The sequence below is a fragment of the Erpetoichthys calabaricus genome, chromosome 1, assembly GCF_900747795.2.
Source record: "Erpetoichthys calabaricus chromosome 1, fErpCal1.3, whole genome shotgun sequence".
NCBI lineage: Eukaryota > Metazoa > Chordata > Cladistia > Polypteriformes > Polypteridae > Erpetoichthys > Erpetoichthys calabaricus.
The window spans coordinates 36,840,535-36,867,040 of NC_041394.2; the positions used below are offsets into that span (position 1 = coordinate 36,840,535).

General features: G+C 39.3%; 1 protein-coding gene across 1 annotated transcript in view; it reads right to left on the minus strand.

Annotated features, from left to right (window-relative positions):
• Positions 1 to 25,141, minus strand: part of zmiz2 (zinc finger, MIZ-type containing 2) — a 107,759-nt gene extending 82,618 nt beyond the window's left edge. The window contains exon 1 of the mRNA XM_028797914.2: positions 24,651 to 25,141. The gene's annotated coding sequence lies outside the window, so the exon portion shown is untranslated. The remainder of the gene's footprint in view (positions 1 to 24,650) is intronic.
• Between the last annotated feature and the right edge of the window lie 1,365 nt (positions 25,142 to 26,506).

Sequence of the window (26,506 nt, forward strand, 5' to 3'; positions counted from 1 at the left end):
TTTGGCACAACTGCAGATGTGTTGCTATCTATTGCCACAGCTTATTACCGTTACTATGTTTAGTAATCTATGTCTGCCATGTCAATGTTCCCTGTATACTATTGTTGCTACAATTTTATTTTTTCTACACCAGGGGTACCAGTAACTCAGCATTAAATTGTACTTTAAGGTGTGGTGACAAACTAAACTTTAGAATAACTGTTATTCAGAGATGCCCAAGTCAATGTCGTACTATGCTGCTTCTAGTAGTGGGGTATGTCAGATTTGCTGGACAATGTCAATTTAAATGAATAAAAATTACGGTCCATGCCACATTTACCGAACGAGTTCCAATATTCCACCGCAGTAGTATTACCCTTTTTTTGACAGCCAATAATGTGCTGCCAGATGGAGACAGTGCTTAATGAAGTGTTAAAGGTACAATGAGTTCAGTCACAGTCACAACCCTCTTTATTCTTTTTTCTATTCTGTTTTGATATGTAAAACACAAAAATTAAGAATGACAAGCTCTCTTCTGTTTGTGAGGTCCAAAACATCTATGTTCCTTATTGCGTTGCTCCACTATATGCATTGTACTTCCAGCTGAGCACTGACTGGCTGCCAGCTCTTATGTAAACAGAGACCACCCCTACAACTAAACAAAAAAATAAATCTTTTTGATTTTATTGAAGCAAGTCACAGACTAGTTGGATAGAGTCATTGGGCATGCCACATTAGCAGACTAGTAAATGAAGGCTACAAATGAAAATTACTAGAATACTTGCGTAATGTGACATGGTATTAAGGTTACGGAGTTTAAAATGAAATAAATGGTTAAGGAAAGTTATAGGTGAAAATTGATTTAGAAAAAAAAATCAAAATATTAAGTACCATGGTTTCAGGATTGAAATTGAGCATTTTACCATTTCAGATTTTTCTGCATAGGACATTTTTATTTTGAGAGAACATTTAACACACCGACTGAAATGTAAACAAACAACAATAAGGGTTGTAAAGACAAGCACTCTGGAGGTCAGCAGTGCCAAATCACAGCTCAGGCTCAAAGCTTGACTCCAGCCTGGAAAAAATTGCCCAATATAAGAAAGCAAATGACTGGAGAATCGATCCAGCTTTTGGTCATTAATAATCAACAAAAAGTGCATGCAAACAAAAAAGAATGAAGAAAATTTAGAATAGATAATATTAAAGTGCTGCTGCTTCACAGACCTAGTGTTTGGGGTTTGAATCCCACACCCAGATATTGTCTGTGTGGTGTTTTCACATTCACTCCATGTCTGCATGGGTTTTCATTTCTTTATTCCCAAAGACATGCTGATTAGATTAACTGGCCATTCCAAACTGACCCAGTATAAATATGAGTGTAGGTGTGTGTAAGTGAACCTAGTGGTGGACTGCCACTCTGTCCAGAGCAGTTCCCCACCTTGTACCCGGTTCTCCTGAGAAACTCTATTGTAACCCAAATCCCCTCCTACACCAATTCTTCTGCAAATGACAGCCACTGAATAACATTAGTGGAAACAATGGCATGAATATGGCTGTGTAGTCTTTAAGGGAAATTGACAGCCAATGGAACTCAGAGATAGGGGTGGTCTCAAAAAAAGAATTCATATTAAGTGGTGCACAAACAAGGTTATTCAGGAATGGTATGTCCACCAGCCAGAACTATAGTATCATAATCAATCAATCAATCAATCAATCATTTTATAAAATAAGATACTTTAAATAAAAGTACTTTATAAAGTATGATTCAGAGTACAGCATCCTAAAAGTGCTTTACCAAGCACATAAGGATCCATTTCAGTATATACAGTAAGCTTTAAAATACATAATAAAATCTATAAACTAAAAGCTAAAGAGTACATAAGTAGGGAACAACTTAAAATCAAAGAGCCGGTTGCAGACTTCATGAAGCAGGAGGTAGGCTACAATCCCGTCTACATCACTACAGACCTCGGAGTGGTGATTGATAACCAGCATTCCTTTACTGACCACATTGCAAGTGTCTCTTGTTAATGTAGATTTGCTATGTATAACATAATATCTAACAGAGTATACAGCACAACTCCTAGCCCAGGGTTTGATCTCGTCACGTCTGGACTACTGCAGTTCTTCACTACCACCAGTACCTGTATTCAGTATCAAGCTGCTGCAGATGATTCAAAGTGCAGTGACCATGTCGTGTATTCCATATCCCAAGATGGGTTCATGCCACTCCTCTTTTCAGGTCACTCCAGTGTCTCCCTGTTGCAGTATGTGATAAGTTCAAATTCTTGACGCTTGCCTACTAAGAGTAGTCAAAGGATCAGCACCCATGTACATGAAAGTCCTATGGCCTTTCTCACCCACTTAGGTCTGCTAATGAGCAGCATCTAGTAGTATCATCTCCATGAAGTATCAGATGTCGATGTAGACTGTTTTCACTTGTAGGTAATAGCTTGTGGAACAAGCTGCTCACTTCCATCCAAACTGCTGACTCCTTTATTGTGTTTAAAAAGCATTTGAAGTTTCTCTTGTTCTGTTAGTGTCTATCTAATTAATATTAGCTTAGATAGATCCTTGTAATTAACAAAAGAATAATTAGTCTTCTGCTGTTCTGTTTGGTTTAGTTCTCTTCATTTTGTGATGGTCAATTGTGCAACTTTGTTCTGCAACACTTGTTTAAAACAGTCCCCCATTTACCTAGCTACGATAACCTCTCTTGCAAGTTGCTTTGGATAAAAGTGTCATCTAAGTGAATACATGCAAGCATAAATGTGGCAAAGGCCAGAAGCTTTAAATAACTATCACTCACATGACCTTCACTGATGAAATAAGCTAAACACATCTCTGATATTGTCCTTAAGATGTCTGAGGAACTCACCAGTTTCTACAAGTGCATAGTGGAGTCCATACTCACTGGCTTCATAGAATCCTATATGGTACCTGCTGTGCTCAGTACCACAAAGTCTTTTTTTCTGTCTATTGTTCAAAACACAAGTAACACATGCTGCCTTGTAAATGCAAACAGTATTATTAAAGACTTCAGCCATCCTGCACAGTTACTTTCCTTCCTGTTTTGTTCTGGTAGTACGGATCATTAGCATTCACATGTGGGTTCAGTGACAATTTGTTGTATTAAATGCATGATGCTGTATTCATTGTCTTTTTGTCAATTCTTAGCACTGTATTAATGTCACTAATCAGAGGGAGAGTTGCAAGAAAGTATTTCATTGTACTATGTACATGAAAATCAACTTGACTTGAAGTAGTTGAATGACAGGAGATTACAGTATGGATATAAGGATCAGTATAGTTGTTTCATAATAATGGAACATGAATACAGTTGAGAACAAAACTGAGCCTTCACATGTGATTTGAATGTGTCTAACAGTGATTGGTGCCTCTCAAAAAGACCAGAGCAGACAAAGTTTTTTCTTAGGAAAATACAAGCCACATATCTAAATCACATGAGGCACAAGAAACCAAAGAATCAACAGTATCAAGGGAAAAAGACAATTTACAAGTGAGTGATGAGTAAATGCACACTGAAGGCTTAAATCTACTGCTTAATTACTACACATTTGTACCATGTAATTAGCTAGCATGTTGCACAAAACCACCGTGCTGCAAGCATCACAGGTGAAGCCTACGCTAAATTCACACTAGCTGAAAGGTAACATTCCATGGGGTGCTTGGTAAAACTACTGTGATTAGGAAGCATTAGTCAGTAGATTGATTCCTTCAGTAAACTATGCATGAACGTCATGTTCTTCTCCTAATGCACGTCATGATGTCATTAACTCGAGTGCAACTCTAGCACTCAGCCAAAAGCTTACATTTATTCCTGTGTGACAAGAATTAGCAAAGCAAAATAAAAGTCACACCAGTTCAAATTTCAATAAAGACCATACTTCTGTGATTGAACACAGAGTTTAAATAAAAAGAGGTTGGTACAGAGTTTTATCAGGATGAGGACACGAAATGGCTAAGTGATTTGAGCCAGGCGTCATCAGTACATGTTCAAGGCATTTCCTTTTAGAAGCCCAGAGTGTACAGAAACAGAACATTCTCAAATCTGCTTAAGACAATTCAGAGGTTGTATGGGGTATGGGAGGGTTCAGCCTACCTAAACAACACTGGGAACAAGGCAGGAACCATTGCTCCACCACGCCACCCTTTAGTTACAGTAACAACATGACACAACATGTATCAAAATAAAAAAATAAATACATCAACTTGGACCACAGGAACACCATGCCATAAATGTATCATAAATATATACACTTTTTATGTAAATAACTTTGTTTTTTTTTTTAAAGTTCTCAAATATTATTAAGAAATGCAAATGTTTAAATAACCACAAGGTTGTTGGTTTAGTCTCCACTTTCGACTCCCTGTGTGACACTGAGCACATCGCCTCACTTTCTTAGGCTCCAACTGAAAAATCATATCTGAATAAATAGTTATACTAATTATTTGTCATGGTAAAGTGCCTTGGATAGTGTTTACCATGCAAAGGTGCTATATAAACAAAAAAGTTTGTTGGTTTAAATTCACAAATTAGAACTGTGTGTATAAAGCACAACAGAATCTGATGGCATTCTACTACAGATTGCACAAAGATATGTAGACATGCAGTACATCACAGTGATTAAACCATGCCAACTGCACATTGGATGTATGGCTGTCCTGAATCAAAGGTGAAACTCTGATGATTCACCCCTACTGTATGACCTGCTAAAACATGTCTGCTCAAGCACACTGTTGTAAGGTAATGCAGCATAGTGGTTACGACAATGGAAAGAAAAATTCAGTCCTGTCAACATCTCCCTGTGTGAACCCGAGTAATTCACTTAACCTCCTAAAATATGGGAAAAAATTAGGCTTTAAACTTGTAGTTTATAATCTAGATTGGAAAAAAATAAAACATCAGGCAAATAAACAAGTGTAAAAAAACATACTCTTAAAATTGATACTGTTCTCTTGTCTACATATTTCTTCACATACAAGTTAAACCTTCACCCAAACAATGCCTAGAGCTTATTTGTAACATACTACAAATTCCAAAACCTGCTATATCAAATTTACGGTTATTGTGGATTCCATTGTGTATCTTATTCAGGTAACTTCAGTCATGAGGTAGCAACCAGGCCTGGACAGGGTAGTGTCTATCACAGGGACCACTCAACAATTAACCTAACACATACACCTTTGATATACAGCATTAAAACTGGAACATATGGTGAAAAAACCCACACAGACATTGGGAGAATATGCAGTGTCACAGACGCCTGGGGACGTTGCCCCACCGGGACACCGGAAGAAGCAGGGGACCGGAAAGGGGACAGTACTTTCCCCGGAGCGCAGGAGGGCAGCCTTCCTGGACTGCATGGGGGTCACGGTGCTCCGAAGTTCAACCCTGTGGGAGGACGTGGCCACTGCCAGGAGGCGCCCGGACAGTTATGGAACCCTGGACGGCAGCACTTCCGCCACACCAGGAAGTGCTGCAGGAAGAAATCTCAGGGGCACCCGGAGTGCTTCCGGGTGTTCTCCTGACACTTCTGCCATACCAGGAAGTGTCGTCAGACGGAGCACCTGGAGACCATCCAGGTCATTATAAAAGGGGCTGCCTCCCTCCAGTAGACGAGCCGTAGTTGGGAGGAAGGAGACGGAGCTTGTGAGGAGGGGAGTGGAAGTCATATAGAGAGAGAGAGAAAAAGAGACAGTTGTTGGCGGAGCTTGTGAGGAGGGGAGTGGAAGTCATATATAGAGAGAGAAAAAGAGACAGTTGTTGGAGAATAAGGCATTGTGGTGCTGTGGATTAATAAAGTAATGCATTATGGACATTCTGGTGTCTGTCTGTCTGTGTCTGGGGCTGGCTTTCCACAGCAGATAGAGACAATGATTTAAACTTGGGATGTTGAGGCAATGGCACTTAACATTGACCTTGGATTTTAGGGACCTTCAAATCTCGAGTTGATTTTATTTTTGATAGGATGGATGAGCTTGTTGGGATGAATGGCCTGTTCTCATTACAACTGTTATGATTACTTCACATGAAATATTTAGATGAAGCAGACCATGGTACAAGCTTTTTATATGCATAGTGCAAGCCATCACCGACCACATAATCACTCCACAACGTCACAGCTAGATAACAAAAAAATCCAGTGAAGCCAATGAAAATATATCAATGCATGTACCTTTTGGTACCTTTTGGAAAGCAGAGCCTGACAACAGCATTAGTAGTTTTACTTGATAAGAAAAAAGCTTGGCAGCAGATTTAACCATCACTCACATCCCCTGCAGCCAATACACTACATTTCAAAACAGATAAAGACATGGAGCTAACAACACTAGCAAACTTGTGCCATCATGATCGCACACAAAGGAGTCTGACAGAAAACTCTGCCGAGATGCCAGACAGCTCTATCCACCCACGCGATTCTTGGATTCCTGCAAGGACAACTCCGAAGTGACCTATGGCTTAGCATAGAGTTTCCTGTTTATTCTCAGCCTAAATTATGAATGGCACACTGTGGAGGCTGCCGTGCGTTCTCTCCAGGCACTCTGTACCCCAACCTGTAAGCTGCAGCACTCTTGTGATTCTTACTAAAATATAAGGGGCAGACAGAAAGTAACCACACAGAAATCCCTGCTTTCATTATCAGATTACCTTAACAAATGGACAGATGGGTTTCCTTTAGTGAAAGGCATCCCAAGGTGCTTTGCAAGCACACAACTACCCTACAGCTGTCTACACACAGTATATATTTTTACATGTTTTGCTCAAGGTCAGAAGTGGAACTGAACTCTATGTATAATTAAAAGTAACACATAGGGCCACACTACCTCCAGAAAAAAAACCATCTTCAACAGAGATGGGTGAAAGTAGGCAGTTTTTTTAGAAGGTTTCCTTTCATTGCATTGGATAGAAAAAAAATGCTGCATAAAATGAAGTATGAGTCAATGAACATCTTTAGCTTTTTGAGGCTGAAAACTGACTTATGACTACAGTCTTACTTTCACAACCCCGCTAACGCAGCTGCTGTCTAGCCTCAGGCAAGTCATTTGATGAGCCATCCCTCAAGTCCTACACCACAGAGCAGACATGTCACTGTGTCACCCACGTCATGATGTTAAAGCACATTCTGGAGTGCTAGCAGTTGCACTGTGTTGGTCACTCAAGATTTAGCCTATGAGGTGAAGGCACTCCACCCAACAGTTGACAAAAGTGAGACAAAAAAAAGAAATAAAAATAAGCCTGTACATCACACACCCATGCTGTGGATGACAGTGTCTGCCATCCATAAAATAAACATCCTTTGTTCAAAATAATTATCATGTAGAATGTGACTTAACGGAAAAGTCTGGCAAGAGAATTCCAAAATCAGAGTGATCCACCATGTACTGACTGAACCCATCATGGAAAAACCCTGCATAATGAGACCAGTCGTCCAGACTGTAGAAGCCACACTTGCTCATGTCAAAATACATGCAAGCCTAAAATCTACAAGTGTACAGCAAGCCTGATACAGCCAGCTAAGCCAAAATTGCTGTTGTTAATAAGATCAAACCTCAGCCCCTTAAGCCCCCTTTCTTAAATAGCAAATTCAATTTCAATTTATTAAAATCAAGCACACATTCTCTCTATTTTCAGTTCAAAACAAAATACAAAAAAGGACCTTTTTTTGTATTTGGTTGACATCTTTACCCAAGGAAACTTACAAGATAAGAAAAAAATACAATCATATTGGTAAGTGACTTACACAAGTGTTAACTTGCCTATGCTTCAGGTGTAAGTGACTTGCTGAGGCTCCAACAATGAGTTGGAGGTGGGATCGAACCAGCAACCTTCCGGTTTTAGGTCTTAACCACAACACCACATTGCTAGTATGAATATAAGAAATGTAGCTTCAACAAAAAAGAGAAAAATCAAGTGGGACATGCACAAATATACATACAAGGTGGTGTTAAGCCCACCTTTCAGCTGTCCCAAGTCAAAACATGATCTGCACTCAGAAAACAAAGGAGAACATATCCTGGATTCAGCCTGATTTTACTTAATACAGCGTCTTCATAATAAACCATATCATAAAAATCTATTTGTATTGAGGTGTTTGCTCGGTGATCTTGACCTCAGGCAATAAAGCCTTGTTACTCAGATGTGGTCAGCACTCCAGTTTACACAGCAGGAACAAGTAACTAACTCATTTAATTATTGTCTTCAAGAAAGAATACCATCACAAAGCACTTTGCAAAAAAAAACAAAAAATCCAATCAAATGTAAAGCAACATATTAAATAAATTACAAGTTAAATGAGCAGGTCCGTGGAGATCAACATGTTCATCTGAATTTAACAAGTAATCTTACCTCTTTGGACCATTTATACATATTCCTCCCTGTAGTGAAATTCCAGTGTCTGGCTCCAGTTCCCATATCATATTCCACTGTCTGCAAGTCTAGCCTGTGCCCTTATCCCATCTCCAGTGCCCTTCTGTCTGGCTCCAGTTGATTTTATGTTCTCTTCTGCCCCTTCGTCTGGCTCCTCTCCATTTTTCACTGTTCATTACCCTTTTAAATGACTGCAGACAGTTTAAACACTCTTCATTGCCTGATCCCAGATCTTATTCTCCTCCCCACTACTCTCCACATCTATCATAACATAACATTCCCAAACCTGCTCAATTCAATTAAGAGGGCCTTGGAGCTGGTGACTATGCTGACAAGGCAGGAATAAAACTTGGGTGGGGTGCCAGTCCATCACAAGGCTAACTCACATGGAGTTCGTCAACATGTCTTTGGAATGTGGGAGGAAAACCCATGCAGACATGGACAGAATATGCATAGCGTGGGGAACAGGCCGGACACAGACAGGCAGACATTGTTTTGTCACCCAACACACGTTTATTTACAGAATATTTACAATGGTCAACACGCACAAGCCCAGTGCCACAGCACCAATCACCCCAAAGTCCTGGCCTCTTGACAATGCTTTTCTCTTCTCCTGACCGCCTCCACTCCTCTCCTCTGAGCTCTGTCCTCTTCCTCCCGACTCCAGCCATCGAATGGAGGGAGGTGGCCCCTTTTAAACACACCCGGATGTGCTCTAGGTGTCTTCCGATGAGCTTCTGCTGGCACTCCCCAGTGTGGCGGAAGTACCGCCTCCACACCCGGAAGCACTCCAGGTGTCCCTGATCCTCTTCCCCACAGCACTTCCGGGTGTGGCGGAAGTGCTGAGGTCCAGGGCTCCGTAGGCATTGGGGCACCCCCTGGCAGTGATCACGTGCCCCTACAGGGTTGAGCTTCAAAGCTCTGTACCCGTGGTCCCCATAGCCACCAGGGCGGTCGCCCCCACGTGGTCTGGGGGAGGCGCAAGTCCTCCTCTGGTCCTCCGGGGTGTCCGGGCCAGGTCGCCCCCCAGCCACCTGTGACACTAGGCAACAAGCTACAGTGGGATCTGAACCCAGATTTCTTGAAGCCTGAAAGATCTACCACTGTGCTGTCATGCCTCCTCTCTTCATCTAACTATATCTGATGTTTTGTTGCCAGATTAAACTGCCTTATGCTCTCAGTCTGCACTGCACTTTCATCATTATATTATTTATTATATATTTCCTTTCTTGGATCAGTCAGTCAAATATGGTTGGATTTTTGATAGACCAGGTTGTTTTGTTGTACTATCAGTCCAAGTGCAGAACAAATGACCTTGAATAAACTACTATTTGCAAGCTAGACATTATCACAAGGCACCAAAGACCATGAGAGTTAGCCACAAGACAGTTCTCCCTGCAAACCTCCTGAAAAGTTGTGATGCTATGTTTCTTTTAAGCAACATAGTCATGGGACTATTTACTACGCAGAAAACAACCTTGCTGGGTTACAGAGTAGTAAAACTAAATAATCTCATGTGTCCTGCGTGATTTTTTTTTTTTTTTTTAATTCTAACCAATCATGATCTGTTCCCTGTATCTACAGTAAATGTACAGCAAAATCTACTAGACCAGTAGTTATAATTCTATAGTGCTAATAGGTGTGGCAAGTTCCATTTGAATCATATGACCATGTGACTTGCTTTTGAGTTTCATGTCAACGGCCTCAGAACCTGAAACACACAATCACCCTGAAAGCGTTCAGGGATATGTTTAAAATGCAAATCTACTGAAAGCTCATCAAAAGCAAAACTTTGAGACTATTTCTGTGTTTTGCTTTTACATAAATATTCAGCATATGTAGGGAAAGTAAAAGGAAACCATTTGATGTTTTACAAAAGCAGATGCCATATAAAGTCAAGTCAATACCTTGATATTGAGTCAAACAGACAATATTTAAAAATAAGTCAATCTGATTGAAAGGTGTTTATTCCTCCATATGAACCAAAAAAGAATTGACCAAGCTGTTGGATGGACATGGAATACTTGTCCAATAGTTGTTAAGTATCAGGAGACCTGAAACTGATTCATTTACTCTTTCTTTACTTTAAAATTACTTTACAAATCACAAGTGCAAAATATACTGGCTTCCATATTTCTGCAGTTAGAGCACTGTGAGATTTTTCAGGATCACACAACAAATCAGTCATGGGAACTGAAGCAGCAACCTGTGCTTTACAGTCCAGCGCCTTAGCCACTACTAGATTTCAATCAAAAACTTAGTATCTGTGTCCTGAAAACAAAAGCAGCTAAAGTAGTTTTCTTGTGAGGCCAGTGAGAAGGAACTTCCCACTGCTTATATTTGTTGTGGAACTATTATTCAAATGGTGAAAATGAATTTACAAGCAAATTATATTAGTAAATTACTCATAAAATAGGTAAAATTACAGGGTAGTGCAAAAATTAAAAAAAAAAATAGGCATACAAATGTTACATTTTTTTCATTTGATTATATAATCATGCCAACAAACTATTTAGCAATACTATAGAAATAATAGAAGATTAATTAATAGCTGAAGTCAAAACCATTTATAAATTTGCTTTGTGCAGCATACTTCAGGCTCATGGATTCAAGTTTCTCTTATTTATTTATAATGAAATCAAATCAAATCAACAAATCCATCATCATACATTCATCATAACTTAGTCTTTATGTTTTCTGTTTAATAATCCAGAATACTAGGCAGTGTAGGGTTTCTTTGAAACATGAGACAACTTACCAGATGGTTTAGAAAGGTTTTTCTCTTAAAGCTAGTCGCTAAAATGACACACGTAATATTTTCTGCCAACCAATCCCTTCTATATACTACACAGAAAGAGTCCATTCTTGAAAAATAACACTACTTTTGTAGTAACACAGCATGTCAAATGAACACAAACAGATATATGCTAAACGCCTTAATAAAAACACATATTACTAGTTATGCACAAATACATTCAGTAAATCTGGAAACTCAGTGTCACTTGCCTTGACTGTCCTTCATATTGCAAAATTTGACTCATTTTACCCATTTGAATTATTTACAAAATACAGGGAGACCGAAGTTTTGATTAGGGTCACCTTCCATCTTAATTATGTTGTTTTATCCATTTGGCTGTTTCTGACTCTTGGTGGCCGTGATAATTAAGTGACATGTATTTTAGTTCATGGAGGGTAATTGCAGCATCATCTGTGGTTACACCCATCTGTCAGGTTTTTGCTATTACTCTCTTCGATATTTTTAAAAGTTACCAGACATTGGCATTAATTCAAGAAATCCACAAATATAAAGAATTCACAACATTAAGTAAAGGCCATAAATAAAAGGTATGTGTAATAAAGAGGAATGACCCAGGGAAAAAGTATTGAACACAATTTATTACCTAGTGGAGAAGCCTTTGTTTGTAATGACAGCTTCAAGACGCTTCCTGTATGAAGAAGACAAATCGCCTATAGTGCTCAGGTGAGATTTTGACCCATTCTTTTAAAGTGAATGTCTTTAAATCTTGAAGATTCCAGGGGGACCATCTTGTGAACCCTGACCTTTAGTTCCTTCCACAAATGTTCAATTGGATTTAAGTCAGGTGACTGACTGGGCCATTCTAACAACCTGATTTTCTTTCTCTGAAACCCACTGAGAGTTTCCTTTGCTGTATGTTTTGGATCATTGTCCTGCTGGAAGGTCCACCCATGACTCATCTTCATCATCCTGGTAGATGGCAACATATTCTATTCAAGAACCTCTTGGTGCATGGTCCCATTCATTGTTCCTTCAATGATATGAAGTCTGCCAGTACTCCAAGATGAGAAACCGCCCCACACCATGATGCATTCACCTCCAAACGTTACTATTGGTATAGTGTTTTCTGGGTGTTGTGCAATGCCATTTCTCTTCCTAACATGCTGCGTAATATGACAGCCAAATAGTTCAACTTTGGTCTTGTCTGACCAGATTACATTCTCCCAGTATTTCATAGGCTTGCCCAAATGTTGTGCAGCAAACTTTAAGCAAGCTTCAACATGCCTTTTCTGTAGCAATGAAGACCTGCAGAGTGAGCATGCATACAGGCCATGCCGGTGGATTGCATTACCTATCGTTTTCTCTGTAATAATTCTTCTTTACATTTATAAAGTGCTTTTCTCATTACTCAAAGCACTCCCACACAGGAAGGACCTGTGAAGTGAACCCACAATCTCTGTAATACAAAGCAGCAGCGCTAACACTGAGGCATAGCAATTGTACCTGCTGCCTCCCGGGAGCTCTTTCCGAGTGGTGCTTGGCTTTTGGGCTACTCTTCTGACTATCCTTCTGATTCCCTGGGTCAGAAATCTTGTGCGGAGCTCCTGTACGTGGCTGATTGATGGTTGAGAGAGGTTCCCTACACTTGTGGATAATGGACACAATGGTACTTACTGGAAGATTCAGAAGTTTTGAAATATGTCTGTAACCAGTTCCATTGATATGGTTTGCAACAATCCGGTTGCGAAGGCCTTGAGAGAGCTGCTTGCTTTTACCAGTGTGACACTTTGGTAGCAAAACACCTTTTTATTGCCCATCAATATGTACTAACCCAGCTGATATAAATTTGCACAAATTGGAGGTGGAATTACATTCTATTTTCGGATTTCTGCTGGTTCCTTGCCTTGAACATGCATTTTCTTAGCGTGTTCAATACTTTTTCCTTGTTTCATTCCATTTTATTACACATACCTTTATTTATGGCCTTCAATATTGTGAATTCTTTATATTTTGGGATTTCTTGAGTTAATACCAATGTCTGGTGAGAATTTCATTTGCTGAAAAAAATATTGATACGTTCAATACTTATTTCCCCCACTGTATTAGTCACTGCTTCCCATTAAGACTGTTAGATTCAAACTGAATATGGCAGTGGGACTGTTTAACGGTAGATTACAAGATGAATACTACTATAATTTCTACACATGATCATGGATGCACTGTTTTTAATCCATTTAACTCCATTTGAAAAGTGCAGATAATGAAAGACATTATTTTAAAACTGTGTACCAAAAGCTAAGGATATCCACACTTTCTGTGCTCATGTGGAGGAATGACACAGGCAGCATCTATATATGTAAGCTGTACCTCATTTTGTCAGAACTCCACTACATATGGTTTGATGTTTGAGAAATGTAGTTATCACACACACACTAGCACTCATGTAAGCGATGCTACTTTACTGAAACACTAATGATGGCCTCACAAACATCACTTTCTCAAACCCACTTTACCCAAGTTCAGAGTGTATCCCAACAGCAATACTAGCTCCAATCACATATGCCAATAAATTGTGTCAATTTGAATACTGGCCGAGTAAACCTATACAAACTCTTTACAGCAAGCACCTGACTTGACAACTGAAATTGGTCACAGCTTTTTAAGGCAGAAGTGTTATGGTGTTCCCATGGGATAAACAGGTACATAACAAATACATGGAGAAGAACCCATAATCCCATAGGGAAACTCCACACAGGCAATTACTGAGCTAGGAATTGAATTCAAAATGCTGGGTTTTTGAAGCAGCAGTACTAACTGTGCCACTGAAGTCTCACAAATATGATTGTCTTTAGTCTTTTAAATTGTTACTGCAGACATATTAGAAGAAAACATAAAAAAACGTTTAAACACTAAAATGCATTTATTGATGACTACTGTAAAAAATAAAGTCCCAAATGACGTGAAAGTGTTTGCCTGCTTTTGTCATGCAAGCAGGCGATCTTAGGATTGCTGCTATCAATTATGCCTACCTAGAGACTGGGTTTGTATCTGCAGGGAATATTGCTGTAGTCCCTGTGTTTGCAAAGATTGTTTTCCAAGATACAGTATGTGCATTTTGTTGACCACTAGCTCATATTCATTTACCCTAAAATGAATTAAATTCCACTTCTAGCATGGGTTCCTGCCTTGCACTAAATGATTCCAGAGTAAACTTAATATCCCTGCTTCTAACAGGGTTGTGTTGTATAACTGTACTGAAAAATCCACATTTTAAAATGATAAAGTAGCAACATTTTGGGATTATCAATACCAGAAGTAAACATCAGCTCGGTTTTCCTCTCAATACCCCTCCTCCTCCTCTTCCCTTGATACTTGGTAATATAGATATTGAAAAACGTCCGTTATGTAGACCACAGGCTTCGGTGTGATCACGACTTCACAGGGTCCAACCCCCATCCCCAGACTATGAATGGGAATTCAACAGCTATCAAGAGAAAAGTGGTGCACATTGCAGTACACAGTTGAGTGGCACACCAGGAGTGATGAAAGAAGATAGTTTGTTTGGAGTTATCCGTTATTTGCTTCTGAACCATTTTTGGTACTAATAATAAGTTCCAAAGGCTAGCATTGACATTGAAGTCAAAACTTTAGTATAGTTCCAACACTAGCTTCCAAGCACCAGATAGGCTGCTTACCAATACTAGAGAGACCCGAACAGCCACTACTTTGAAATCAGAACGAAGACTCATTTTTTAAGGCATGTGGTTTCACTTGGAGCTGCTGCTGCATAGGCTTGTGATATTATTTTATTATAATTAAAATGTAGTACAAGAATCATTTTCATTGCTTTGAATGGACATATTGTCACAAATGTTGGAACCCCCATGCCCAGTTGTTGTCCATGTGGAGGTTGCACATTCTCCTTTTGCCCACGTAGGTTTTTCACTGGATACTCTGGTTTTCTTCCTGCATCGCCAAACACATGCAGGAGAAGTTAATCTGCTCTATGCTGACCCCATGTCGGTGTGTATATGAGTGGGCCCTACAATGTACTGGCATCCTGTCCAGGGTAAGCTCCTCTTCATAGCCCCCCTCCTCATTACTATAAATTCAATTAAGAAGATCTAATAATGTTATATTTTAAATTATTGTAAAGCACACTGGGTTGTACAGTGGAAGCATCCTTAGTAAGAATAGGAATACACTGAATATGTGGGTCCAAAAAACAGAAGGAATTAATTTTACTAATTTGTTAACAGAGTAAAATTAACAAGCATGCATAGAAAATGATGTAAACTTCCCACAGATCTACAAATTAAAATTTTTATTGATATCAGATAACTCTGAACCTCAGAACCAAACCACCAAAACACAAAGAATGACTATTTCAGTGAAAATGAAATAGTCATTTGAAACACCCATATATATGGTACAGTAAGTATTACCAGAACCAACAAATTAATTTGCATTTCTGCTCAAAAGCTTCAATTTTTAATATCTGATCATCTGTAAATTTCTACAGGATTATACAACAGGTGAAACTGTAATATCTGAAAAGGCAAAGCAAGCAACATTCTAATTAGTATGAACTGGTTGTAGTCTTGATGGCTAACCGACCATGCTCAACCTCACTTGTCAAATATTGTTTTTTTAACTGATGGGAAACACATACATAATTGGCAACCTATAATTTGTACTGAAAAAAAAATACAGATTTGTAAAAATTACTTTTTAGGCTCTGCTTCACAAGAGTGTGTTATCACCAAAACAGTCTTTAAAATTTTGTTATCAGTGGGGGTTTGCAACATTACATTTTTCTCTTCCGCCTCTCCAAATAATATATGAATCTAGTCTTTCATTTCATTGCTCTACAATGTCCCACAAACAAAGTTCTAAGACAACAGTGAGATGGAAGGCCCAGACACATTTTCAAAAATGTATTTGTCTCAGACTTAGTCTGCATATAGGGTATACCACAGTTTGCCACAAACTAGAGGGGCAGACCCCTTATTAAGACAGCCATGGCACAATTGTTAAGGGTTGTGGTGGTAATGTGGGAAAACCGGACACACTTGTCTATTTCATGCATTTGAAATACATTATTTTTTTTTTTTGAAATACATTATTTATTTTTTTTTTTACGAAAACCAGTTTATCCTTGTAAAACCTGGACTGGTCATTTAATCACAAAGCAGTTTGGTCGGTAAGCTCCACTTGTAGTGAAGGAATTACTAGGTCTGACTCAAGATTTACAACAATGCCATGTTGCTTATAACAGCCATGTTACCCTGGTTGGCATCAGTAGCCATAAAGGTCAGGGTGGTCGTGAGCGTACTAAAGTCCAAAGCTTGTTCAGTTTAAATGAAGTTTATGTACAAAAATTACTGATTTTAAAGTGACATGAAGTAGCAATTAATATGAAATAGTCTATCCCCATTCTTAGCACCATTAACATAAAAATCAAGACAGAAAGCAAATTAAAGATGCAATTAAAAGTAGCTGCCATTAAGCAATTTTAACTTTTATCTAAATCAACTCAGTTTTACTACATACAGGGCACTGGAATACATAGTTACTTACCCATTGAGAAAATTTGGTTGATTTTAAAAATTTCAAACAATACACACAAAGAACGCTCCATGTGAATTTAAGGGACTAAGCAACACTGATTGCTCAAAAACTGATAAGGACCATCTCCCAGCAGGCTGTGGCTCTTGCAAATCACTATGCCAGGAACTTCAGCAGTAAGTTATCCAAATCACCCAAGCAACCAAATGGAACCAGGGCTATTAAGGGCAGACCTTAACAGAATGGTGGATCAGATACCATGACAACAGGGTGAAACCCACCAAGTCAGAGAAAGCAGCTTCACAGGGTCTACTTTAAAACCCTGGGATCAGATTTCATCCTTTTTACATACAGATGAAGTGCTTGTATTTCAATTCAGGATCCACTGCATCTCAGTAGAAGAAACAAGGAAGATGAACTTTGCCCTAGTTGCCTGAAACAGCCTAAATATCGACCCAGGAATAAAATAAAACACAAAACTTTAGCTATATGTTAGAACTCAAAACTAAATTTGTCAATTTGGCAATGTTTATTTTAATTTTATACTTGCATTTGAAAGAAAAAGAAACAAAATTTATATAGAGGCTTTTATGGTGAAAACCTTCTACATTTTATAACTATGTATAAAAACATTTACTTGCTTTGTAACTGTACAAGGTTTAGCCTTAAAAACAATGATACACTTATACTACCTGGTGCAATGGAAAGTTACTACACAGTTTGTGGACGGGACTGAATCTTCAACCTTATGGTTTACCTTCTAGGTCCAAAGACTGGGCCAAACCCTACCAGCACTTGAGCTGTATCTTCGGGTGTTTGGGCATCAAAGTATCTCTCTCACGGTTTGTTTCAATGCCTAATATAAAATATTTTGACAGCCATGATTTACTATATTAAGACAAAACATACATTTACTCTTTGCTTTTTTGATTATGCAAAAATACTCTGCAGCAGATTTTAACTCCAAAGACTGAAATTAATAATTGTCTGGTCATCCCCACTAACTACAGATTCTAATAGAATACAATGATATTTGCCAGTAGGTGCTTTAATTATTTTTCAGTCAAGATCAGACATCTTAAATTTATAACGTTTGTTATAAAATTACTACAGACTAAAACTATATATGTCAACTCATTGAAAATTCTACTTCTACCTTGCTGAAAAAGACACACCCAATATCCCCAATTTAAAAAGGATGGGAAAATTGATCTTGAAGGTGCATCTTTAGACATAATTAATAGCAACTATTCAGCGCACACTTAAAGGTGGCCATTAGATTTTGAACAGCTCTGCAAAAAGTTACAATGGTTTATTGTAGTGATATACTTTTTCTAGTAGATTTTAAACTTCCAATAAAGAATTTACTCTAAACAATCCAGTTTTTACCAATGTCTGCTTGGATAATTCGGAGCTCCAGGAGCCAGAGTTAAATTCCTGGCCTGATTACACCTTATCAGTGGCATGTTTGCACATTCTCATCATGTCTGTGTAAGTTTTCTTTAATAACTTATCATAAGTTTTTATCCATATCGAAAGGATATGCATGATAGGTCAATTGGTAGGTCTGTTGTTCTCTATAGATGTCCTTTGTAATTGACCGATTCCTGCCCAAGGCTATTTTCCTCCATGTGCCCAATGATAACTTCCAAAAAAAAAAAAAAAAAACACTTAATGGAAAAGGTGCATTTACACAATAAATGGATTGGTGGATAAGAAATTAAGTAAAATGGCCTAGTGCTTCATCTCTATCATGAAAATGTACATTTTAACAGCTATACATATATTGATGAATAAAGTCTACTGCACATAAGGCACACCACATTCCAAAACTAGTCTACTGTCAAAATGTTGCTGTTGTTCTGAATTGCAGAAACTTCAGCCACTGACAAAATCTCAGTTTTACATCTTACATTTACATTGGTGTGTAAAAAATGCTGATTTGCAAATGCATTTCATACATGCCCTTAGAGAAAAGCCAAGCAAAATGACACCTTTTATTGGCTAACTAAAAAGATTACAATATGCAAGCTTTCGAGGCAACTCAGGCCCCTTCTTCAGGCAAGATGTAATGCCCTTTCTTCAGGCAAGATGTAATGATTACATCTTGCCTGAAGAAGGGGCCCGAGTTGCCTCAAAAGCTTGCATATTGTAATCTTTTTAGTTAGCCAATAAAAGGTTTCATTTTACTTGGCTTTTCTCTACATTCACAATGGCTAACACGGTACAACACCCTAGTACTACATATATGCCCTTAAAAAGCAAGGGCCTTAAAGATGTTGCTGTTCACTTTACACAATACAACTCCACAAAAAAAAGTGATTTCAAATTGTAGCAATCTACAAAATGAATATTGAACACAAGAGATCACAGATTTCTTCCATCTAACCTTGAAAATGCACTTTCCAAGGGACAAACACCTGCATATCTGAATGAGTCGCCTTGGGCTAGTCAGAAAGGCACAAATTCTGCACACCTTTACTTATGTCACAAACCAGAGAGTGATGCAGTGAACCAATTGGAGATGACACTGTGATAGCATTATTCACAATGCCTTCCTGCCAATGTATTACAGATTACCTAGCAGCAGCTGGAAAGCTAAGATGCACAACACAGTACGGTTTGCAGACAACAAATAAATCTTTCTCCAATAAAGAAAGAAATGAGAAAGCATAACCGCAGAATATTAAATTAAGAATAACACAAAAACACTACATGTCATCACTTAATTTCTCACGTTGCACTTAGACACTGCTTCAGTTATTTATTCAAGAGGCATCAGTAAATATCCCATCCATCTATCCACTTTCTGAGCCTACTCACTCTATAAAGGAGGATCCAGGGGTCTGTACCAGCAGCAATATTGGTCACATTTGATGAACTTAGATACAGATAACTTACGATACAGAATTAAACTAATTTACTAGCCTCTCCTCTCTTTCCTCTTACTAGCTGTAAAAGTCAACATAATTTATCCAAAAGAGTTCTGGACATACTGGTTTATGAAGTGGTGTCTGCTGTCCAAGGATCAGTCTGTTCAAAGATCATAAAGGATAAGCTAATAAGACTAGTAAACTGAGAGATACACTGTGGTTTCAGGGAGTATTTGTGGGTTTCCACTGCAACTAATTTCATAATCAGAAACTAAATTCAGCCTTTAACTAAACAGGCAGCATGAAAACCTTATTTGCTGTTCCTTTTTGCAGCACACATCCCTTGAACTAAAACTGACTCTGCACACCATATTTAACTATCATTCCAGAAATGCAATTTTATAAGACCTGGTCAAAAATCTAAAATTCTATAGCCACTTTTCTCTTTCACCTATATGTTAATAACTCTCTCTCTCTCTCTCTCTCTATGCACAATATCAAAAATGTTAGGTGGATTTTATGCAACAAAACAGAAGTGCAAACAGTGACTTGAAGTATGGCCTGCTGGTAAATGAGCCAGCTTATTAAAGTTCACTGTACAACAAACTTACTTTACAGGTGCAGCATGTTTAAAAATTTAGAAATGACTAAATGGTACTCTTGTGATTTGTATATCATCCGGATAAAAATATGAGGTAATTAAACAGAACTGATCTATCCATTTTCTAATCCATTCATTTGGGTCAGTGTTGGATGCAAAGTGAGAACCAAAACTGGACAAGTGCTTAGTGAGACACATTTGTGCTCACACTCACATTCACTATTACTGAGCCAACCCTGTGTTGCCAGGTGACCTAATATGCAGTCCCCCTGTGATCTGGGGTTACAATAAAAGGTGGCTAAAGGAGGTTGTCATCAAGAATGCTAAAAAGTTCTGCTCAAATACTCCAAAAAATTTGGAGAGCAGCTAGCCAACTTGGATGTGCCAGAAAATGGCTGTTAAACCATCAGGCAGAGAGAGAAAAAAAATTAACCTAATATGCAATTCTGCATTATTTGGCAGAAAAACCTCAAAAAGACATGAGAGAAACATGGCAACTACTATAATGATTTTGATTCCTAGACTGTGTAGGTGAGGCAGCATCACTGACCAATGCACTACCATGCTGCACATTGACATAATCTGCTTAATGCAATTAACGGTGACAATATATACTATTTTATTAAAAATGTACTGCTATGGAATTATAAAGTCAATATATACATTTGTAACTTGTGTGTCACTTTGGATAAAAACAACAGCTACAAAAGTTAACATTTTATTTAAATGATAGATTAAAAAAAAAAGAATACCTATAAGATATAACACTTCATTAAACAAAATGTTGCAATTACTAAGCTGAATGTCTTTTACAGAAACAGTGTAACAATATCACCATCCCACACTAAAGATGATCAGTATAAGCTTACTTGACCAAAGAATGGTTTCTTTAGCGCAGCAGACTGTGTCCCCCCATTGCTTTATTCTATGTAAAGGTCTGGCTCCATAGCTCCTTGTGCACAAAGACATGCAGGATAGTTTAACTTGAGACTCTAAATTGAAAATGAGTAATGGACAGTGTGTGTGTGTGTGTCTGTGTGTGTGTGTAATACGTTCACATCCTTGATGTTTGCCTACAGAGTAGTTTTTGGTTCTGCACCTATATATGGAGGCACTTGTGAGGTCCTATGCTCCTTTTTGACCACTCAGGTCTGCCATTGAACTGCACCTGGTGATGCCACTTCTGTGTGGCATCAATACTCAGTCCATACACTTTTAATATGTAGCTCCTGGCTGATGAAATGAACTGCCCACTTCCATTCAAAACTCTGAATTCCTCAATGTGTTTAAGAAGCGTTTGAAGATTCTCTCTTTTGGTGAATTTACGTTTTGTAAATCGGAGGATTATAACTAGCTTATATTTTGTTTTGCCTTCTTCACATATGATAATCAATTTTGCACCCTTGTCCTTTACGACTTCCACCCAAATAGTCCCCAAGATTGATGTTTACTTCATACTGTTGCCCTTTTTTTAAGCTGCTTTGGACGAAAGCACCTGTTAAGTAAATAAATGTAAATATAAATGTGCATGCATTACCCTGCAATTGATTGGTGTCTTGTCATGGGTTATTTCACACCTTAAACCCACAGCTGCTGGGATCAGCCCTGAGTTCAATTAAGCACATTTGAGAATTAATGTATTTGTATTTCCAATGTAATCATACAAGTGTACTAAGTTGTCAATAATAAATCCTCAGTTCATACATTCATTATTTTCTGAACTTTCAAGTTGATTTTATGTTGGCAGACTATACTCCCACTTCCTTCTTCCACAGCTTAGTCCTTCTCCTATATATATACACACACACACACACACACACCATACTGTCACTGTTAGTTACAAGAAGTCAGCATTACAATTGTGGGGGTTGGGCCTTGATTTTAGTTTCATCCCAGCTAAATGAAACATTCTAAAAAGTGAAAAAATTGCCTTTCATACCAGCTAGGGATGACAATCTTACCACACGTGCAATTTAACCGAAGTATTTCTTAAGGTCTACTAGCCCCTGTAGCCTCAAGTTGTAGAAATATGGTTGCAGATTGCCTTGAGGTAATGTTCACTATGAAAGGTGGCATATAAAAAGGAAGAGAAGCAGTAACTTCTAAGGTTGCTTATTACAAACTGCACACTTTTCATAAAGTTAAAAAGAGCAAGAGACAAGCCACATGAGTATAAAGGTTGCCCTATCCAAGGAAGATGGAAGGTAACAGTATGATAACCAGTGTGCTTCTCCAAGGGTTTTGACTGTTACTTAGGGTGCATTTTGTGTGTTTTGATGTTTGCCCTTTTTCTCCCCGAACCATTCATTTCATGAGACTCTAAAAGTGGGTAACTGGCTTTTTCTCCCACCAAGCATGGTAACACTATTGCACCACATAGCTTCTACTCCCAGTTCAACTAACAACTTGGGTTCTTACTATAAGATGGCTGCATGGGTTTATTAATCTTCCATGATCCAACTGCTGCCTCTTATAGACCAAAGCACCTTCTAGGGTTGTTTTCTGCCTTGCATCTGATGCTACCAGGATAGGCACCAACATGCGGTGACCCTGAAGTGTATTAAATGTACAGTATTTGGACAGATTATGTAAAACAATTACAGTTGTATTATCTTAGAAGTAAAAGTTCTGAATGAACAAAAATTAATCTTGGAATGCTGTTTTCTGGAACATTAGGCAGAAACAGGAAACCTTGTTTAGAAGGAAGGCACCACACCAATGTATTGTCAACAATTAACCTAAAATGCTGGAAGGAACATGCAAATACCACACAAAACAATGACTCGAGTCCATGGAGCCTCAAGGCATCAGCACCTACAACTACACTGTGACATTATACCACCTCTATCACAGAATGTATACATCCATTTTGGAGAGAAAAAAAAAACACTTCTTGTATGCAGAGTAACTGAGGGCCGGGGCCTGTCCTGACTCCATCAGACACAAGGCAAAAGCTAACTCTGTCATGCACACTTACCCTTAAGCCATTTTAGAGGTGCCACTCCACCTAACTTGCATTTCCTTAGTATACGAGAGGAACCCTGGAGAAAGCTCACTAAAACACAGAGAATGTGCCTAATCCATACAGATACAGTAGTAACATTACTGCATTGTGAAGCCACAACTCTGCCAATACATTATCCATTATTTCATTTAATATACCTGCTTACTCCACTTTTAGTGTCTCAAACAGCTACAGCCAATCTCAGCAACATTTGGCATAACCAGATAGGGTCCCATTACATCACTCGGGTACACTGATGCACACACTTACATGGAGGCCATTTACAATTTAGACTGTGGTAGAAAACCTGGGAAAACACCAACAAATACTTGGAGAATGCATAGAATCCATACAGAGAGAGGCTAGATATACAGGATTTGAACCCAGGACTGCTGTGCCGACTCTAGGCACTTTGCAAAGTAATATTACTTTATAATCAATGTACTGGTAAGGCTGGTTCTGATCAAGAGGACGGTTAGAATGAAAGCTTGTTAGTTTGTTCCCACCACTCTAAAATGACAAAATACTAAAAAAAGAGCCTTTTTTATCATACTGGAAGTAAATTAGATGAAATACTGTAAAGGAAGCAGTTGGTTTGTGAAACGTGAAAATCACTATGGAAAACTATCACCACAGAAGTGTAGGCCATCTTTTCCTACTCACAACAATAGCACTCTACACTATTTCGCCTGCACGTTTGCTAGCAATGTAAAGAATGCGCTGCGGTTATTTTAACGTCTCGAATCTCACCGTCGCTCACACATGCGCAGAGAGAGGGCCTGCACAGACCGGTGTGAAGTACTCGGGGGGTGGGGGGAGCTGTTCACAACCAGCTTGTGAGCCACGCGCGATCTTAACTCGTGCGTATCTGTTACTCAACGGCCACGCGGTGCTCAACCACGCACATATAGTCACGACACCAGTATGGCTTCGCAGCGCGGGCGACAACACGTACCGGTGCCCACGAGCACTCGTACTTTAGCAGCTCGTAGTAACGTTCATTTGTCGGTCACATTCTGTCTAGCCGCGACACGCAGGTAGGACGGCACTCTCCCCTGTAATAATCTTCACTCGATTTCTTATAATACGTTAGATATACAAATAAGGAACGTAGAAAAAAAATCATACCCTAGTACATTTTCTCCACCCTATCTAAAGGGGGTAAAACCGTTGCCTGACACTAAGCGCGTGCGTCGCAGTAGCCGAGACAAAATCGCTCCTACAAAACGTACCGCACTAACACAAAACAGATGAGTACCAATTCGGCGCAAAAGTACATGACAAACCGCGGAGACATACGGAGAGGTGAAACAATGGTGGACATTTTGTCTCTAGATACATCAAGTCAAGTGCCATCCACTTCACAGCTCTTCGAAGCCCGTGGCCCTACACCACCGGCAGACTGCTCCGCTCCACGCGGTTCCTCTGCCCTCTCTCCATCCCCAGCTCACACGGCTCGATCTGGCACTTACCTCGAAGCGGTAGCCGCCGGCGCGTGAAACACCCTCTGCTAGCCTCGTCCTTCTTTTCTTTCTTTCAGTTGTTTACCGGTGATCGTCTCAAAAATCAAAGAAGAAAGGGGGAGGGGTGGTGATAAAAGATAAAGCGTGTGAAGGTGTTCAACACCTGAGCTCCATACCGACTCCGTGAGTATGTGGACAGGCAAGAAGGCGAATACAGCCCAAGCCTCCTCGGGCTCTTTTATCTGACGGCGGCAACTGCTTCCCGCAGGGCCCGTGTTGTTGCTGCTGCTCTCTCCCCCGCGGCTGACGGCGGCGGCATTGAGCCCGCAGTGTGCACGGCGGAGCGGCTAGAAAGACGGCTGCCTCTGACGATCGGCTCCCCTGCTTATTGCACAATGGGCTGCTGTAATTTATTCATGAGCTCACGATGGTGGAGGCTTTGTGTGTCGGAGGAGGAAAAAAAAAGCAATTTTTTTCCCTTTCTTTCTTGCCTGCCTTCACCAGCAGACAAGAGCAATAGAGTGATAAGTGCACGATATGACAAGACAACCCACGTCCGCTAACTCTCCTCCCAGAGGCTGGCTCTGAGAAAAACGCCATAGTGGCTCTGACACACTGCTTTGGTTATGGTCGTGCGAGATAAATGGCTGGGAAGGAGGGGGGTAGTTATTAAGCTAAACGGCGTTACTCTGCAGCGCACTACCGCCGTATTAAGATTCACTTTACAATGACCGGTAGTTGATTACTTGATATCTCGATGAATTTGTCTTGTCCTTTTGGCTTTAGAGCTTCTTCTTGGAAGGTTTAAACGTGCATCTTTTGATTGTGAAATGTAAGCCGCAGTGATCGGTTTCTTTATTCAGTTCAGTTTATTTTTGTATAGTGCCCTTCACCGATGTAAGCTGGATATTTGTCTAATTTGACCATCCATTTCTAAACTACATACTGTATCTCATTCTGGGTCTCAGAGAACTGGTGTTCATATTATCAGAGCTGGACACAGGGTTGAATCTTAGCCTATGAACGGTCACATTCATATTTTTAACCGGTCTGGGTCCAGTATTCCCTTTATAAATCAGGTTTTGCAGACACAAGGGAGAACATGCAAGCTCCACACAAGCAATGCCCAGAACTCAAGAGCTGCAAGGCAGTAGTGCTATCAACTGCACCTCCCAGGTATGCTCTCATTATCATTTATTTAATCAGCTACTTCTTTTTATCCATAGGGCTTAAATCAAAATTGCACTCTGAAAATATTCAGATACATTCTGCAGGCTAAAAGCCCTGACGCTTAAGTGACTTATTTGCAGTCACATTTTACGTTAGTGATTGGCATTGGTCAGGCACCATTGTGTTTCATAATCTAGGTAACTATGGTGTTTGATATTTCAAGATGGCACCACATGTTTACAGTTCTTCAAAAGCTGGAACCTCCATAATCTTGAGTTCCCAATTTTACACTGGCTATACAAAACAAACAGTTGCCACTGGAAACATAAATAAGGTTTATTATTAATATTCTAGACTCCTTTACAGGTGACTGGAGTATGGATTAACTTTGTGGGTGTGTGTCAGTTAGTGGGCCCTATGATGGACAGAAGGTTAATTACTGCTTTGTCCTCAGTGCTACCACGACTGTAAATTGGAAAACGAAGGCTTGAAAATGCTCTGTTATAAGACTGGCATATTCTTGGCTTACACTTAAAGGTTCTGTGAGAAACAAAATAAATAGTTGACATCTGAGAGTAGCGACCTGACATGACTGTACCCCAAGTAAAACATTTATTTTTATTGTGTAGTGTTTGTGGATGATTCTTTATGAAAATGCTAATTGATTTAGAAGTGGTAGGCAAATTTGTAGGATC